This window comes from Symphodus melops (assembly GCF_947650265.1).
Source record: "Symphodus melops genome assembly, chromosome: 16".
Lineage (NCBI taxonomy): Eukaryota > Metazoa > Chordata > Actinopteri > Labriformes > Labridae > Symphodus > Symphodus melops.
The window spans coordinates 21430534-21449363 of NC_136706.1; the positions used below are offsets into that span (position 1 = coordinate 21430534).

The following is an 18830-nucleotide window of genomic DNA, read 5'->3' on the forward strand; positions in this document are numbered from 1 at the left end:
CTGTATATCAAGGTCTAGGGCACAGACATGGTGACATTCAAAGGGAGCTAAAACCACTGCTTGAAGATACTACAGTCACTGATGAAGCTATCCTGAAACAACTGAAAAAGGTGATGAGTGATGAAAGTGAAAGACAGCGTCGCCATGGTCCAGTCACTCGTCAAAAGCACACAAATGTGCACAGTACTCAGGTTGAGATAAATGCAACTCAGTGTCCTAGCGTGAAGGAGGAAAGCACAGGAAGAAAACCTAAAATGGACACAATACAGCAGTTAACAGAAAAGGTTGAAAAGCTGACAAGTATTGTTGAGTTAATGAAACAGTCGTTACAAAAGCCATTAGCCTTAATGTACTAGAGATAAAGAAAAGAAAACAAGGCAAAAACTAAATTCCCATGGATCAAATTGGCAACAAACAAAAATAAGAAAATTAACATTCACAGACCAGGAATCTGATATTAATGGGATGCTAGTAGAAAATGTCCTTTGAATGTAAGCCAGTAAAAACAAAACATGAAACGAACTCCATTTATCCTGACATGAGTGATGGAGGAGACAATGGATGTGAGAAGTGTGGAGGGTAGTCACACTCAGAGATAAAATGTGGAGGTAAAGTGAGCAAACTGTTCATCCAGTCTAAACCCCCGTAATCTCTCTCCACTCCCCATGACTGCATATGATGTTGATCGTGTACTTCCAGCAGTTCAATAAACAGCCTCTTCTTCCCTGTAACTTAAGTCAATTCTGAGTCAATTCTCAAGTCCAAAATGTTGTAGGTCATAGAGTGTCTTTATATGGGGTGAAAATGAAGGCAAGAACAATACAACCAAAAATAAAGATCCGATGATGAACTTTGCCAACAAGTGTTCACCTCATTTTTCAGCTGCTGTATCTTTGTGTTCAGCTTGTGCCCATCCAGGTTCATTAGGATCTTCTAGAAAAACTCAAATGTGTACTTGAGGTTGTCTGGAAAGTTTAGATCCAGGGCATAAATGAGCCCAAACATCATTATGACCCCCATGATGACACTGTCCACGTTGCTCAGGACTTTGATGCCTTCGATAACAACTCCCACATCCTCTGGCTGCCTCTCGCCATCTCCACGGATTATGTATATCCCCATGACCGTGAGGATCAATGTCCCTTTCTGCATCCTCAGTGGCGGAGGCCTGAACAACAACACAAAAACATAACACTTGTATTAGATAAAAGGCTGAACACCACTAACAGAAAATCAACTGTTTTGTGGCATGCATCTGTAATGTGTTATATATGAATTTGAATTTTTTTTTTAAGTCCTCATTGCTTGTCAAATCAATCATGTATCTATCATGAGTTAAATGTGATTGGAAAGTTAACCATATATATATATATATATATATAAAATAATATGTTTGACATTGGGCCAGTAAATAACTTCAGCAAGCAGCCATGAACATAATGCAATTGCTGCTAAATGATCCTTTAGGCAACCACATCCCTATAGAGATGGACCTGTGGGACAGAAATAGCTGTTTTACTCCACAGGGCCTCCGACCATTTGCCACTATCAGCTTAGGAGACTCTGACTCTGTCTTTTCTTGCACCTACCAGTGATTTCAAACCAAAATAAAAATTCAAAGAGCCACATTGTTTACAAAATGCCAAAAAGTTGTAGTGTGTTGAGCTCAAAGGACCACAATATATGTAAATATGAATCTGTAACACTATTTCATGCTACTGTGTAAGACGAACTATTGACTTACCAGATATTCCTCGAAGAAAGTGTCTGGATCTTCATTGAGGTAGATAACAAGGCTTCTCAGGATGCACTCCCTCCTGGTGTCAATGTCGTCACACTAAAGCAGGGGTGAAAAATCAAAACAGAATTTGGCTAAATATTGGTGCAACAGTGGCACAGGGAGGGGGGCAAGTTGACTAGAGGGTGTGAAAAAACAAGATAAACTAACACACACACACATACATATATATATATATATATATATATAAACGGTTCGAGTATTTCTACTTACCAAATCTATTTTTGCCAGAACGTCTTTGATTTGTTGCCCCTTCACTCCTTTGCTTTTGAAGATCTGCATCAACTTGAGTGAAAAGTGGTCCAGTTGTGACATAAACTTTGACTTCAGTGGCTTTGTAGTGATCCGCAAGAACTCCTCATTAATCTGAAAAATATATTTTTAAAAATCTTTAGAAAAAATTACCATTTTCTTACAGTTAAATATCAATACAAGTTACAAGTTAACTTACTTCACTCTGCTGGAATTCCTCAATCATGGGCCTCTGTTCATGACACTTGAATGTAGCTACTTCTGCTGTTTTGGGAGTTTGCTGTTTACCATGAACTTTGTATGTATGATTTAGTAGCTTACTCCATGTACTAAAACCTGCATGGGCAATCTGCATATGGACATGGATAGCGATAACTGCCCCTTAAATGCCCGTGAGTCTGCCTAAAATGCTGCAACAACAAATACCTGCTAGATAGTTCCAAACTGCATTCTTTACACTGCCACGTTCATAGTCCTGAAATAGAGAATAAAGAGAATTAGCATATATAACATCACATCAAAAGGATGACAATGATAGAGATCAGCTTGTACCAGCATTAAACACATAACCTATTACTTACAATCACTAAGAGGCTGCCACATGAAGCTTGAAAAAAAAGATCAATCTGCAAAAGATGATAACATTAAGTTGTGAGTGCAAGTACCAGAATACCCAGAAATGCAGACAAGTTGCAATTGAATTAAAGCTCTGACCAATAAAACAAGATAACATTTAGAATAGGCTACCCATTATTTGACAAACAATTAAGTTTCAATAATTAAATTCAAGACATGAGATTATTTTAAATTCTGCCATTTTATTAAAATAAACACAGGAACAATATTAACCTTCCTGCATGTATTCACTGACCATCTATAACCTAGAATCTACATTTACTGCTTAATCGACAGCTTTACTGAAGGAGAGAGGGTGTAAAAGAGGCAGAGACCGGCGGAGATGATGGAGTTCAACAAAACAGGGCAAGCTCAACACCAACAGGATCTGGTGCCTGAACTTCAACCAGAGTCACTCGCGATAGCGCGAGATAATACTCTTTATGAGGTATAAAACACTATATAATCCTTATAAACACGCATTCAAACACACATACAGGCAGTCTCCGGAGTGCCGGAGCTGACACGCAACGCAGCGGACCCAGCGGAAGCACACACATTGAATAAAGTAAAACTACATGGGCAGACATTACATGCATTTATCTCCGACTGTCGAGTCAATAATCTTACCCGCTCACGCTGGTCCTCACGTTCATCCCGGCCTGACTTATGTTATATAATAAGTGAGGGCAAATTCGTTCACCTCACAATCATCGTGCAGTTTTCCGACTGCCGTGTTCATTTCTGGACTATTAAACTAGCGGCCATGTTGGAGGTTACCAAGCTAGCACGCAAACTCGGACTTTAAAAGTAAAGTTCACCCCCACAAACATTACACGAATTGTGGTATATAGCACTGAATACACCAGCGGTACAGTCTACAGTATTACAGTTATAAAAAACAATTAATACTTACCAAAGACCGAGCTCCAACCTGCTGCAGGTTTCCCGATTACGGTTGATGTGGTCTAATCCAGCCGAAAGACGTTATGTCCGCGAAGATTATGCGCATGCGCAAAGGGCGGCTCCAAATTCTGAACTCATTTATTTTGCGTTAATCAACATCAAATCAATCCCACAGGATCAATTATGAGAAAGTTTATGTTTCACTGACTAAATATATCTGTCTATATTTTAAAACTCGATATTTTTTAATAAATTCAACAATACTTAAGTGTGTCACATCTAAGAAGGGCTTGAATCAGTTTTTTGAGTGTATTAATAATAATCTTCTATAATATGCTTTTGTCCAACCAGACGAAACACACACGCGCACCCAAACACACAGGGCTGGTTGGGTGGTTGGATTCGTCCGTCTATCGGACACCAACATAGAGTGCAGCGTGTGTGCGTGTGTGTGTGTGCGCGTGTGCGTGTGTGTGCATGTGCATGTGCGTCTGCGCGCGCAGGGACGAATCCGACCATCCAACCAAATAGCTGTACGTGTAAGCACAGATACACGCGCACGCAAGCACAGGTACAAAATATGCAAACCAACATATAGCCTATAGAAACATAGGCTAAAGAGATATTTACAGATAGATAGATAATACTGTTTGGAGCTAATTGGGCTTTACTTGTTCATTTATCTCTGTTTGAGAAATCTCTGTTTGCTTTCAGTATTTTGTTTGTAATTCAGAAATGTAACACTAGGTGGAGCCAGGTGTGCCAATGTATGAATAATGAAAGATATGGAAAGTTCTGTTGATGTTCGGACATTGTTAAGGACAGAACGTGTCCCCCTCTTATCAGGCAGGAGGTTACACATGTATTTATTATCTATACTTTGTTTGTTTACTTCACCACCTCCCATCGGTTTTAGACCATATTGGAGCCGGAGCGTGACGTCACAACGTGTTTAGACTGTACAGAGGCTTTCTGCACGCGCAGTTAATTAATGACGTGACTCTTGACGTCACAGAACAAGCCAACCGAGGTTATAAGTAGAGGCTCTTTCAAACTAAACATTAAAAAGAACTCTCTGGGACCTTGTGTTCCAGGGGGGCCTCTATGGGGAGTTTGCATGTTCTTCCCTTGAGGTGTGGGTTCACGGGTAATCCGGCTTCCTCCCACAATCATCAAAACATGCACTTTAGATAGGAGGGCTAGTTGGTTGGATGGTCCAAGTGGTTCGTCCCTCTGACACCAACATAGTGCAGCCTCCAGCATGTGTGTGTGCGTGCTGGGTGCAGGCTGCCTGCACACTATGTTGGTGTCCGATCGACGGACGAATCCGACCAACCAGCCTGCAAACACTTACGAGCTCTCTGGGACCTTGTGTTCCAGGGGGGTCGGGGCCTCTGTGGGGAGTTTGCATGTTCTTCCCTTGAGGCGTGGGTTTCCCCCCACAATCATCAAAACATGCACTTTAGATAGGAGGGCTAGTTGGTTGGATGGTCGAAGTGGTTCGTCCGTCTGACACCAACATAGCCTGCAGCCTGGAGCCTACACACACGCTGCAGGCTGCAGACTACGTTGGTGTGACGGACAGATGAATCCGACCGTCAGACCAACCAGCCTGCACAAACACACACCCGCACGCACACCCTAACACACACAGGGCTTGTTGGTTGGATGGTCCGAGTGGTCCTTCTGTCTGACACCAACATAACCTGCAGCCTGCAGCGTGTGTGTGTGTGTGTAAACGGACAGACGCACGCACGCACGCACGCGCACCCAAACACAAAGGGCTGGTTGGGTGGTTGGATTCGTCCGTCCATCGGACACCAACACAGCGTGCAACGTGTGCGTGTGTGTCTGCGCGCGCGCACGGACGAATCCGACCATCCAACCATATACACGTGTAAGCACAGATACACGCGCACGGAAGCACACGGACAAAATATGCAAACCAACATATAGCCTATAGAAACATAGACTAAATAGATATTTACAGAGATAGATAATACCGTTTGGAGCTAATTGGGCTTTACTTGTTCATTTATCTCTGTTTGAGAAATCTGTTTGCTTTCAGTATTTTGTTTGTAATTCAGAAATTTAACACTAGGTGGAGCCAGGTGTGCCAATGTATGAATAATGAAAGATATGGAAAGTTCTGTTGACGTTCGGACATTGTTAAGGACAGAACGTGTCCCCCTCTTATCAGGCAGGAGGTTACACATGTTTTTATTATCTATACTTTGTTTGTTTACTTCACCACCTCCCATCGGGTTTAGACCATATTGGAGCCGGAGCGTGACGTCACAACGTGTTTAGACTGTACAGAGGCTTTCTGCAGGCTGATTAATGACGTGACTCTTGACGTCACAGAACAAGCCAACCGAGGTTATAAGTAGAGGCTCTTTCAAACCAAACATTTAAAAGAACTCTCTGGGGCCTTGTGTTCCAGGGGGGCCTCTATGGGGAGTTTGCATGTTCTTCCCTTGAGGTGTGGGTTCACGGGTAATCCGGCTTCCTCCCACAATCATCAAAACATGCACTTTAGATAGGAGGGCGAGTTGGTTGGATGGTCCGAGTGGTCCATCCGTCTGACACCAACATAGCAGCATGCACACGCACGCACGCGCACCCAAACCCAAAGGGCTGGCTGGGTGGTGCGGAGGTGGTGCGGTGGTGTTCGTGCCATAACACCCAGGGAGCTGCGTGTTCAGACCCAGCTGGCGCACCCCCGCACTCTGCAGGAGGTGCTGGAGCTGGCGTTGGAGAGGGAGATTATTGGAGGGCCCGCAGGATGTGACCACAATGGCGGTGGACCTGCTGTGAGATCTGCGGTTCAAGTGAATCCAGGTTGGCCACATCAGCGTGAGGTGCCCTAGGCGGGCTGATGATCAGGGAAACGGCCCAGGGTCTGCGTAGACGGGACGATGCAGACCCTTGCCCCTGTGTCCCGCATTGCCCCGTGTACGGACGGCGGAGCCCAGCAACACAGACGGGGGAACCTGGCTCCACTCCCTCCAAAAGCAGATGACACCATTGAGTCTGCAAGGTTGGTGGGCTGGACTCACTCGGGACAACTTCTGCCATGTCCCTGTTACACTGGCCGAGACCCAACGCATAGCCAGGGGTGACGACTCGGCCCTGGAGACGGAAAAGGCCCCCCGGGTCGCCTCAGGGACTTTGTTTGTGATCCCTCGGGGCGAGGGATTCAGTAAGGGGGGGACAGTGTAACGGTTCATGTTGTAAAGTCAGTAGTTGATTATGTGTTTCGTGTGAACCACTCTCTACGGGACAAATCGACCCTCTCGTATTTGTTCAAACAACAAAAGTTATTTTAATGACATTTACATAAAGTACTGACCCCTAAGCAGACAAACGTACAGTGTTCTCCTGTGACCGCTACATTCCTGTTTTTATTATTATTATAATTTATCTCTGGGTTGACACTCCGGCTTTCATGCATTAAGTCAAATCTGGGTTTTTTTCCTCAAGAAATTAACTCGTTAATGAAAGAAAACAGGAGCCACTCGCGATATGGACATTCCTGCCATCCACTCATGGGTCATTTTACAGTCCACGGTCATGAGCCACTTTCGGGCCCCACTCACCAGTTGAGGACCAGAACCCCCTTAAGTCAGAAAAGAATTCGTACAAGTAGTGACATTGGCACACTTTGATTTCCGTTTGAGTTTATCCTTTTATTGACTATTTTAGTTTCCTTTTATTCTTTTATACATTAATAATAATTTCCGTATATTTATTTTTTATTTCATCACGTCATTTTAATTTTTTAACTCATCATTTCTTATTCAAAGTTTTTTTTCCAGCTTTTTTATTTTATTTTTGTCACTGTGAGTTCAAAACCTTTTGTAGTTCTATTTATATTTTATTTATTTTTAAAAAAAAAATTATTTATGTATACTGAATTGGTTTTTCACCGTATCTTTATTTTAATATTATTATTGTTATTAAAACAGTTTTATTTCCATCATTGCATCACGACTACAAGAAAGCCCGTCCTGTTCCGTCCACCTGTTAACTGACAAGTCAAACCAAGGAGACGACAAAAATCAGGTACCTGACCCCGAAGTTTTGCGTGGGGTGGGGGGCCAACTTCACGCAGGTCTGGTTGGATGGTTGGATTCGTTCATCTGTCGTTGACCGCAAGTCCAACACAGCGTGCAGCGTGTGCGTGTCTGCGCGCGCGCACGGACGAATCCGACCATCCAACCAAATACACGTGTAAGCACAGATACACGCGCACGCAAGCACATGGGCAAAATATGCAAACCAACATATAGCCTATAGAAACATAGACTAAAGAGATATTTACAAAGGTAGATAGATAATACTGTTTGGAGCTAATTGGGCTTTACTTGTTCATTTATCTCGGTTTGAGAAATCTGTTTGCTTTGAATATTTTGTTTGTAATTCAGAAATTTAACACTATAGGTGGAGCCAGGTGTGCCAATGTATGAATAATGAAAGATATGGAAAGTTCTGTTGACGTTCGGACATTGTTAAGGACAGAACGTGTCCCCCTCTTATCAGGCAGGAGGTTACACATGTATTTATTATCTATACTTTGTTTGTTTACTTCACCACCTCCCATCGGGTTTAGACCATATTGGAGCCGGAGCGTGACGTCACAACGTGTTTAGACTGTACAGAGGCTTTCTGCACGCCCAGCTAATTAATGACGTGACTCTTGACGTCACAGAACGAGCCAACCGAGGTTATAAGTAGAGGCTCTTTCAAACCAAAAATTAAAAAGAACTCTCTGGGGCCTTGAGTTGCAGGGGGTCAGGGCCTCTATGGGGAGTTTGCATGTTCTTCCCTTGAGGCGTGGGTTTCCTCCCACAATCATCAAAACATGCACTTTAGATAGGAGGGCTAGTTGGTTGGATGGTCGGAGTAGTTCGTCCCTCTGACACCAACATAACCTGCAGCCTGGAGCCTACACACACGCTGCAGGCTGCAGGCTATGTTGGTGTGCGACGGACAGATGAATCCGACCGTCAGACCAACCAGCCTGCACAAACACACACACAGGGCTTGTTGGTTGGATGGTCCGAGTGGTCCATCTGTCTGACACCAACATAACTTGCAGCCTGCAGCTTGTGTGTGTAGGCGGACAAACGAATCCGACCATGTAACCAACCAGACGAAACACACACGCGCACCCAAACACACAGGGCTGGTTGGGTGGTTGGATTCGTCCGTCTATCGGACACCAACATAGAGTGCAGCGTGTGTGCGTGTGTGTGTGTGCGCGTGTGCGTGTGTGTGCATGTGCATGTGCGTCTGCGCGCGCAGGGACGAATCCGACCATCCAACCAAATAGCTGTACGTGTAAGCACAGATACACGCGCACGCAAGCACAGGTACAAAATATGCAAACCAACATATAGCCTATAGAAACATAGGCTAAAGAGATATTTACAGATAGATAGATAATACTGTTTGGAGCTAATTGGGCTTTACTTGTTCATTTATCTCGGTTTGAGAAATCTCTATTTGCTTTGAATATTTTGTTTGTAATTCAGAAATTTAACACTAGGTGGAGCCAGGTGTGCCAATGTATGAATAATGAAAGATATGGAAAGTTCTGTTGATGTTCGGACATTGTTAAGGACAGAACGTGTCCCCCTCTTATCAGGCAGGAGGTTACACATGTATTTATTATCTATACTTTGTTTGTTTACTTCATCAGTTTATTGCCCTCACTGTGAAATAGTTCAGTGACTATACACAGGTCACCCATTCATGCTCAACAAAATATGATTCACAGCCAGTCTAAATAATTTGGAGCACATCTTGCAGTCGTGTTTGATGTTATGTTGTTGTTTATTATTTTAAAGACATTTATTTGATTTGCACTAAACTCTCTTAGCCCCTCCCAATCTGTGAGAAACATCATTAGGTTCAGACACATCATTATAAGATGCCGTCAAATAATAGCATCTCACTTATCGATATGGCTCACAGTATTAATAATAATCTTCTATAATATGGGTAAGCTCCTCTAAGTAGCTGATCGTTCACCACAAGCTTTCTTTAAGTTTGGCTCATTAAAGCATTGAAATGTGGACTGCTTTAGTGATGTCACAACTTAGGAGCACCTTTATGTGTGCACCACCTCCCATCGGTTTTAGACCATATTGGAGCCGGAGCGTGACGTCACAACGTGGTTAGACTGTACAGAGGCTTTCTGCACGTGCAGCTAATTAATGACGTGACTCTTGACGTCACAGAACGAGCCAACCGAGGTTATAAGTAGAGGCTCTTTCAAACCAAAAATTAAAAAGAACTCTCTGGGGCCTTGAGTTGCAGGGGGTCAGGGCCTCTATGGGGAGTTTGCATGTTCTTCCCTTGAGGCGTGGGTTTCCTCCCACAATCATCAAAACATGCACTTTAGATAGGAGGGCTAGTTGGTTGGATGGTCGGAGTAGTTCGTCCCTCTGACACCAACATAACCTGCAGCCTGGAGCCTACACACACGCTGCAGGCTGCAGGCTATGTTGGTGTGCGACGGACAGATGAATCCGACCGTCAGACCAACCAGCCTGCACAAACACACACACACAGGGCTTGTTGGTTGGATGGTCCGAGTGGTCCATCTGTCTGACACCAACATAACTTGCAGCCTGCAGCTTGTGTGTGTAGGCGGACAAACGAATCCGACCATGTAACCAACCAGACGAAACACACACGCGCACCCAAACACACAGGGCTGGTTGGGTGGTTGGATTCGTCCGTCTATCGGACACCAACATAGAGTGCAGCGTGTGCGTGCGTGTGTGTGTGTGTGTGTGCGCGCGCGCACGGACGAATCCGACCACCCAACCAAATAGCTGTACGTGTAAGCACAGATACACGCGCACGGAAGCACAGGTACAAAATATGCAAACCAACATATAGCCTATAGAAACATAGGCTAAAGAGATATTTACAGATAGATAGATAATACTGTTTGGAGCTAATTGGGCTTTACTTGTTCATTTATCTCGGTTTGAGAAATCTCTGTTTGCTTTGAATATTTTGTTTGTAATTCAGAAATGTAACACTAGGTGGAGCCAGGTGTGCCAATGTATGAATAATGAAAGATATGGAAAGTTCTGTTGATGTTCGGACATTGTTAAGGACAGAACGTGTCCCCCTCTTATCAGGCAGGAGGTTACACATGTATTTATTCTCTATACTTTGTTTGTTTACTTCATCAGTTTATTGCCCTCACTGTGAAATAGTTCAGTGACTATACACAGGTCACCCATTCATGCTCAACAAAATATGATTCACAGCCAGTCTAAATAATTTGGAGCACATCTTGCAGTCGTGTTTGATGTTATGTTGTTGTTTATTATTTTAAAGACATTTATTTGATTTGCACTAAACTCTCTTAGCCCCTCCCAGTCTGTGAGAAACATCATTAGGTTCAGACACATCATTATAAGATGCCGTCAAATAATAGCATCTCACTTATCGATATGGCTCACAGTATTAATAATAATCTTCTATAATATGGGTAAGCTCCTCTAAGTAGCTGATCGTTCACCACAAGCTTTCTTTAAGTTTGGCTCATTAAAGCATTGAAATGTGGACTGCTTTAGTGATGTCACAACTTAGGAGCACCTTTATGTGTGCACCACCTCCCATCGGTTTTAGACCATACTGGAGCCGGAGCGTGACGTCACAACGTGTTGAGACTGTACAGAGGCTTTCTGCAGGCTGATTAATGACGTGACTCTTGACGTCACAGAACAAGCCAACCGAGGTTATAAGTAGAGGCTCTTTCAAACCAAACATTTAAAAGAACTCTCTGGGGCCTTGTGTTCCAGGGGGGCCTCTATGGGGAGTTTGCATGTTCTTCCCTTGAGGTGTGGGTTCACGGGTAATCCGGCTTCCTCCCACAATCATCAAAACATGCACTTTAGATAGGAGGGCGAGTTGGTTGGATGGTCCGAGTGGTCCATCCGTCTGACACCAACATAGCAGCATGCACACGCACGCACGCGCACCCAAACCCAAAGGGCTGGCTGGGTGGTGCGGAGGTGGTGCGGTGGTGTTCGTGCCATAACACCCAGGGAGCTGCGTGTTCAGACCCAGCTGGCGCACCCCCGCACTCTGCAGGAGGCGCTGGAGCTGGCGTTGGAGAGGGAGATTATTGGAGGGCCCGCAGGATGTGACCACAATGGCGGTGGACCTGCTGTGAGATCTGCGGTTCAAGTGAATCCAGGTTGGCCACATCAGCGTGAGGTGCCCTAGGCGGGCTGATGATCAGGGAAACGGCCCAGGGTCTGCGTAGACGGGACGATGCAGACCCTTGCCCCTGTGTCCCGCATTGCCCCGTGTACGGACGGCGGAGCCCAGCAACACAGACGGGGGAACCTGGCTCCACTCCCTCCAAAAGCAGATGACACCATTGAGTCTGCAAGGGTGGTGGGCTGGACTCACTCGGGACAACTTCTGCCATGTCCCTGTTACACTGGCGGAGACCCAGCGCATAGCCAGGGGTGACGACTCGATTGACTCGTTATCAGGCTTCTGCAGAGCTTGATGACAACACATTGGTTTAAAGCAGGTGTGTTAGAGCAGGGAGACACATAAAAGTCAGAGGAAGCCGGCCCTCCAGGACTGGAGTTTGACACCTGTGATCCAATGCTTGTCTACTCACCACTTCCACAATGGTTGGTAGGTAGGTAGGTACACAGGTTGTGGGTTAGATGTAGTCTAGAAAAGTGAATGGATGGACAGGGCTGTAGATGAAATGGCCTTTGACTGATAAACAGCGACTGGAGAATTGTTTCATCACCACTCCTCTCTGGGTCTTAAAATCCATTTGACTCTGGACTTTGTGTAACTTCATTCTATTTTTCTGACCCTTTACCTGCATGTTTGTTTGTCACCCCTGGACACATCAGCTCTTTTAATGTCAATCCACTTACAGCGAGACAACAATTATCTGTTCATCTAACATTAAATGTTTTGAGAGATAAAATGAAGACATGATTCTCAGCCAGTTTTAATCTCTTATCTCTTTATTCATTGGTGCCGTGGTGCATTCAGGGACCCGGAGCAGCCACCAGAACCTCCCCCAGCAGGATCAACAGAGCTTTTTACAGGAACAAAAAATAGATATTCAACAGAACTTCAAGAGATGGAAACAGAGGGCGTTGTCAGCTAAGTATTTAAACGTCAAAGTGAAGATCGTCACTCGTCACATTTCTGTTTCTCAGCTTAGAATATTTCAATTTACTCGAGGTTGTTCTATTACATTTAAATACCACGACTCTGAGTGACGTCTGATCTTTAGCAGAGTGCTGTTCTTCAGTCAAACCTGGATGTTAAAGCAGGAGTAGAAGGCCCTGATTGGACCAAAAGTACTGGAGGTCCTGCAGGATTGTCGACCCTTTTTTTTTTAGGTAAACAGTAACAGACTATAAAGATTAACTCAGCGTATTAAGAGCTGATGAAGTAACTAAGGAGTTTGTTTGTTTGGCTTCTTAACAAACCATAAATCAGCATGTTGAAGTCAAGACTTCTGCAGAAGGAATAAAACACTTAACCACCTGCAGAAGGAAATGAAATTATTTTGGTTATTAAGCTAAATTGATTTACATCATGCCCAACTCAAATTTGATTGGAAATTGAGCAAGCTAAAAAGTGTTCCAGATCGTCAAGACTCTCGGTCCGATGGGAGAAGGGGACCAGGCTCGACCCAAGTTCGGGGATGAAGACAGTTGCTTTGAGTACATCAGTAATTTCATGTGCAGTAAGCCCTTGTTAGAATCCGAGGATCAGGGTTTGTAACAATGAATTTGAAAGATGTAGTGGATGAAGTCATTCAAAGTCGTGTATCTGAGCCACTATTACAAATAGCAGCCAAAGTAAATTCAGATGATCAGTTTAATGCTGATGGTATTGCACAGAGTCAAGCTAAGGGTAATGTCAAGTTAGCTTTACATGTAGATGATGAAGATGAGAGACAGCCTGTTTTTGGTAGGGCAACTCACCATGCAGATGTTAATCGTACAGTTGCGAATGACACAGAGCTGCAGAAATTACTTAAGAGCTCAATCAGAAAATTATGCAGTACATGCCCACATCCGTTGATCAGTCTGCATGTCAGCCACCTGTAATGACACAGTCCAGGTCACAAAGTAGAAATGTATCACAACATTCAGCTAAAAGTCCTGTTGAGCACTCAAAACATGTAACACATGACAATGGGTTTTCCTTAAGAGACCTGTCTTATCTCCATCGTAGAGAGTTTAAGATTCAAGGGGGTCAGATTGGAGACCAGGGGTCAGACATTAGTTACAACAACATTTGTCGCCAGATAAAAGAAGCTTTTAAAGAACAGTTTAGTGATGCTGAAATTGTCAGAGCTGTCCTCCAAGTCATCAAGCCTGGAAATGTCAAGGACATGCTAATGAACAAAGATGAACTTACAGTAGAGGAGCTTAAAGACTTCCTACACTCTCACCTTGGTGAACAAAACAACACAGAGCTTTTCCAAGAGTTAATGTGCACCAAACAAAATGACAATGAGACACCCCAACAGTTCTTATATAGAGTCATAGGACTGAAACAGAAGATCTTGCTTGCTTCGAAACACACAGACACAGACATAAAATACTCTGCCAGCACGGTCCAAGATGTTTTTCTCCACACTGTATATCAAGGTCTAGGGCACAGACATGGTGACATTCAAAGGGAGCTAAAACCACTGCTTGAAGATACTACAGTCACTGATGAAGCTATCCTGAAACAACTGAAAAAGGTGATGAGTGATGAAAGTGAAAGACAGCGTCGCCATGGTCCAGTCACTCGTCAAAAGCACACAAATGTGCACAGTACTCAGGTTGAGATAAATGCAACTCAGTGTCCTAGCGTGAAGGAGGAAAGCACAGGAAGAAAACCTAAAATGGACACAATACAGCAGTTAACAGAAAAGGTTGAAAAGCTGACAAGTATTGTTGAGTTAATGAAACAGTCGTTACAAAAGCCATTAGCCTTAATGTACTAGAGATAAAGAAAAGAAAACAAGGCAAAAACTAAATTCCCATGGATCAAATTGGCAACAAACAAAAATAAGAAAATTAACATTCACAGACCAGGAATCTGATATTAATGGGATGCTAGTAGAAAATGTCCTTTGAATGTAAGCCAGTAAAAACAAAACATGAAACGAACTCCATTTATCCTGACATGAGTGATGGAGGAGACAATGGATGTGAGAAGTGTGGAGGGTAGTCACACTCAGAGATAAAATGTGGAGGTAAAGTGAGCAAACTGTTCATCCAGTCTAAACCCCCGTAATCTCTCTCCACTCCCCATGACTGCATATGATGTTGATCGTGTACTTCCAGCAGTTCAATAAACAGCCTCTTCTTCCCTGTAACTTAAGTCAATTCTGAGTCAATTCTCAAGTCCAAAATGTTGTAGGTCATAGATTGTCTTTATATGGGGTGAAAATGAAGGCAAGAACAATACAACCAAAAATAAAGATCCGATGATGAACTTTGCCAACAAGTGTTCACCTCATTTTTCAGCTGCTGTATCTTTGTGTTCAGCTTGTGCCCATCCAGGTTCATTAGGATCTTCTAGAAAAACTCAAATGTGTACTTGAGGTTGTCTGGAAAGTTTAGATCCAGGGCATAAATGAGCCCAAACATCATTATGACCCCCATGATGACACTGTCCACGTTGCTCAGGACTTTGATGCCTTCGATAACAACTCCCACATCCTCTGGCTGCCTCTCGCCATCTCCACGGATTATGTATATCCCCATGACCATGAGGATCAATGTCCCTTTCTGCATCCTCAGTGGCGGAGGCCTGAACAACAACACAAAAACATAACACTTGTATTAGATAAAAGGCTGAACACCACTAACAGAAAATCAACTGTTTTGTTTTATATATATATATATATATAAAATAATATGTTTGACATTGGGCCAGTAAATAACTTCAGCAAGCAGCCATGAACATAATGCAATTGCTGCTAAATGATCCTTTAGGCAACCACATCCCTATAGAGATGGACCTGTGGGACAGAAATAGCTGTTTTACTCCACAGGGCCTCCGACCATTTGCCACTATCAGCTTAGGAGACTCTAACTCTGTCTTTTCTTGCACCTACCAGTGATTTCAAACCAAAATAAAAATTCAAAGAGCCACATTGTTTACAAAATGCCAAAAAGTTGTAGTGTGTTGAGCTCAAAGGACCACAATATATGTAAATATGAATCTGTAACACTATTTCATGCTACTGTGTAAGACGAACTATTGACTTACCAGATATTCCTCGAAGAAAGTGTCTGGATCTTCATTGAGGTAGATAACAAGGCTTCTCAGGATGCACTCCCTCCTGGTGTCAATGTCGTCACACTAAAGCAGGGGTGAAAAATCAAAACAGAATTTGGCTAAATATTGGTGCAACAGTGGCACAGGGAGGGGGGCAAGTTGACTAGAGGGTGTGAAAAAACAAGATAAACTAACACACACACACATACATATATATATATATATATATATATATATATATATAAAAACGGTTCGAGTATTTCTACTTACCAAATCTATTTTTGCCAGAACGTCTTTGATTTGTTGCCCCTTCACTCCTTTGCTTTTGAAGATCTGCATCAACTTGAGTGAAAAGTGGTCCAGTTGTGACATAAACTTTGACTTCAGTGGCTTTGTAGTGATCCGCAAGAACTCCTCATTAATCTGAAAAATATATTTTTAAAAATCTTTAGAAAAAATTACCATTTTCTTACAGTTAAATATCAATACAAGTTACAAGTTAACTTACTTCACTCTGCTGGAATTCCTCAATCATGGGCCTCTGTTCATGACACTTGAATGTAGCTACTTCTGCTGTTTTGGGAGTTTGCTGTTTACCATGAACTTTGTATGTATGATTTAGTAGCTTACTCCATGTACTAAAACCTGCATGGGCAATCTGCATATGGACATGGATAGCGATAACTGCCCCTTAAATGCCCGTGAGTCTGCCTAAAATGCTGCAACAACAAATACCTGCTAGATAGTTCCAAACTGCATTCTTTACACTGCCACGTTCATAGTCCTGAAATAGAGAATAAAGAGAATTAGCATATATAACATCACATCAAAAGGATGACAATGATAGAGATCAGCTTGTACCAGCATTAAACACATAACCTATTACTTACAATCACTAAGAGGCTGCCACATGAAGCTTGAAAAAAAAGATCAATCTGCAAAAGATGATAACATTAAGTTGTGAGTGCAAGTACCAGAATACCCAGAAATGCAGACAAGTTGCAATTGAATTAAAGCTCTGACCAATAAAACAAGATAACATTTAGAATAGGCTACCCATTATTTGACAAACAATTAAGTTTCAATAATTAAATTCAAGACATGAGATTATTTTAAATTCTGCCATTTTATTAAAATAAACACAGGAACAATATTAACCTTCCTGCATGTATTCACTGACCATCTATAACCTAGAATCTACATTTACTGCTTAATCGACAGCTTTACTGAAGGAGAGAGGGTGTGAAAGAGGCAGAGACCGGCGGAGATGATGGAGTTCAACAAAACAGGGCAAGCTCAACACCAACAGGATCTGGTGCCTGAACTTCAACCAGAGTCACTCGCGATAGCGCGAGATAATACTCTTTATGAGGTATAAAACACTATATAATCCTTATAAACACGCATTCAAACACACATACAGGCAGTCTCCGGAGTGCCGGAGCTGACACGCAACGCAGCGGACCCAGCGGAAGCACACACATTGAATAAAGTAAAACTACATGGGCAGACATTACATGCATTTATCTCCGACTGTCGAGTCAATAATCTTACCCGCTCACGCTGGTCCTCACGTTCATCCCGGCCTGACTTATGTTATATAATAAGTGAGGGCAAATTCGTTCACCTCACAATCATCGTGCAGTTTTCCGACTGCCGTGTTCATTTCTGGACTATTAAACTAGCGGCCATGTTGGAGGTTACCAAGCTAGCACGCAAACTCGGACTTTAAAAGTAAAGTTCACCCCCACAAACATTACACGAATTGTGGTATATAGCACTGAATACACCAGCGGTACAGTCTACAGTATTACAGTTATAAAAAACAATTAATACTTACCAAAGACCGAGCTCCAACCTGCTGCAGGTTTCCCGATTACGGTTGATGTGGTCTAATCCAGCCGAAAGACGTTATGTCCGCGAAGATTATGCGCATGCGCAAAGGGCGGCTCCAAATTCTGAACTCATTTATTTTGCGTTAATCAACATCAAATCAATCCCACAGGATCAATTATGAGAAAGTTTATGTTTCACTGACTAAATATATCTGTCTATATTTTAAAACCCGATATTTTTTAATAAATTCAACAATACTTAAGTGTGTCACATCTAAGAAGGGCTTGAATCAGTTTTTTGAGTGTATTAATAATAATCTTCTATAATATGCTTTTGTCCAACCAGACGAAACACACACGCGCACCCAAACACACAGGGCTGGTTGGGTGGTTGGATTCGTCCGTCTATCGGACACCAACATAGAGTGCAGCGTGTGTGCGTGTGTGTGTGTGCGCATGTGCGTGTGTGTGCATGTGCATGTGCGTCTGCGCGCGCACGGACGAATCCGACCATCCAACCAAATAGCTGTACGTGTAAGCACAGATACACGCGCACGCAAGCACAGGTACAAAATATGCAAACCAACATATAGCCTATAGAAACATAGGCTAAAGAGATATTTACAGATAGATAGATAATACTGTTTGGAGCTAATTGGGCTTTACTTGTTCATTTATCTCGGTTTGAGAAATCTGTTTGCTTTGAATATTTTGTTTGTAATTCAGAAATGTAACACTAGGTGGAGCCAGGTGTGCCAATGTATGAATAATGAAAGATATGGAAAGTTCTGTTGATGTTCGGACATTGTTAAGGACAGAACGTGTCCCCCTCTTATCAGGCAGGAGGTTACACATGTATTTATTATCTATACTTTGTTTGTTTACTTCATCAGTTTATTGCCCTCACTGTGAAATAGTTCAGTGACTATACACAGGTCACCCATTCATGCTCAACAAAATATGATTCACAGCCAGTCTAAATAATTTGGAGCACATCTTGCAGTCGTGTTTGATGTTATGTTGTTGTTTATTATTTTAAAGACATTTATTTGATTTGCACTAAACTCTCTTAGCCCCTCCCAGTCTGTGAGAAACATCATTAGGTTCAGACACATCATTAT

General features: G+C 42.8%; 4 long non-coding RNA genes across 4 annotated transcripts; all 4 read right to left on the minus strand.

The window, feature by feature from the left end:
- Window positions 1–891: 891 nt before the first annotated feature.
- On the minus strand, window positions 892–2258 carry LOC306837372. The gene is made up of 3 exons (XR_013780922.1): window positions 2012–2258; window positions 1745–1837; window positions 892–1168 (listed from the first exon to the last, which is right to left on the minus strand). It is a non-coding gene; the product is annotated as an uncharacterized lncRNA (long non-coding RNA).
- Window positions 2259–2261: 3 nt separating this feature from the next.
- On the minus strand, window positions 2262–3647 carry LOC306837373. The gene is made up of 3 exons (XR_013780923.1): window positions 3582–3647; window positions 2632–2676; window positions 2262–2525 (listed from the first exon to the last, which is right to left on the minus strand). It is a non-coding gene; the product is annotated as an uncharacterized lncRNA (long non-coding RNA).
- Window positions 3648–15369: 11722 nt separating this feature from the next.
- LOC306837078 lies at window positions 15370–16391 on the minus strand. Its single transcript, XR_013780864.1, has 3 exons — window positions 16145–16391; window positions 15866–15958; window positions 15370–15403 (listed from the first exon to the last, which is right to left on the minus strand). It is a non-coding gene; the product is annotated as an uncharacterized lncRNA (long non-coding RNA).
- A 3-nt stretch (window positions 16392–16394) lies between these two features.
- LOC306837079 lies at window positions 16395–17780 on the minus strand. The gene is made up of 3 exons (XR_013780865.1): window positions 17715–17780; window positions 16765–16809; window positions 16395–16658 (listed from the first exon to the last, which is right to left on the minus strand). It is a non-coding gene; the product is annotated as an uncharacterized lncRNA (long non-coding RNA).
- Window positions 17781–18830: the final 1050 nt, after the last annotated feature.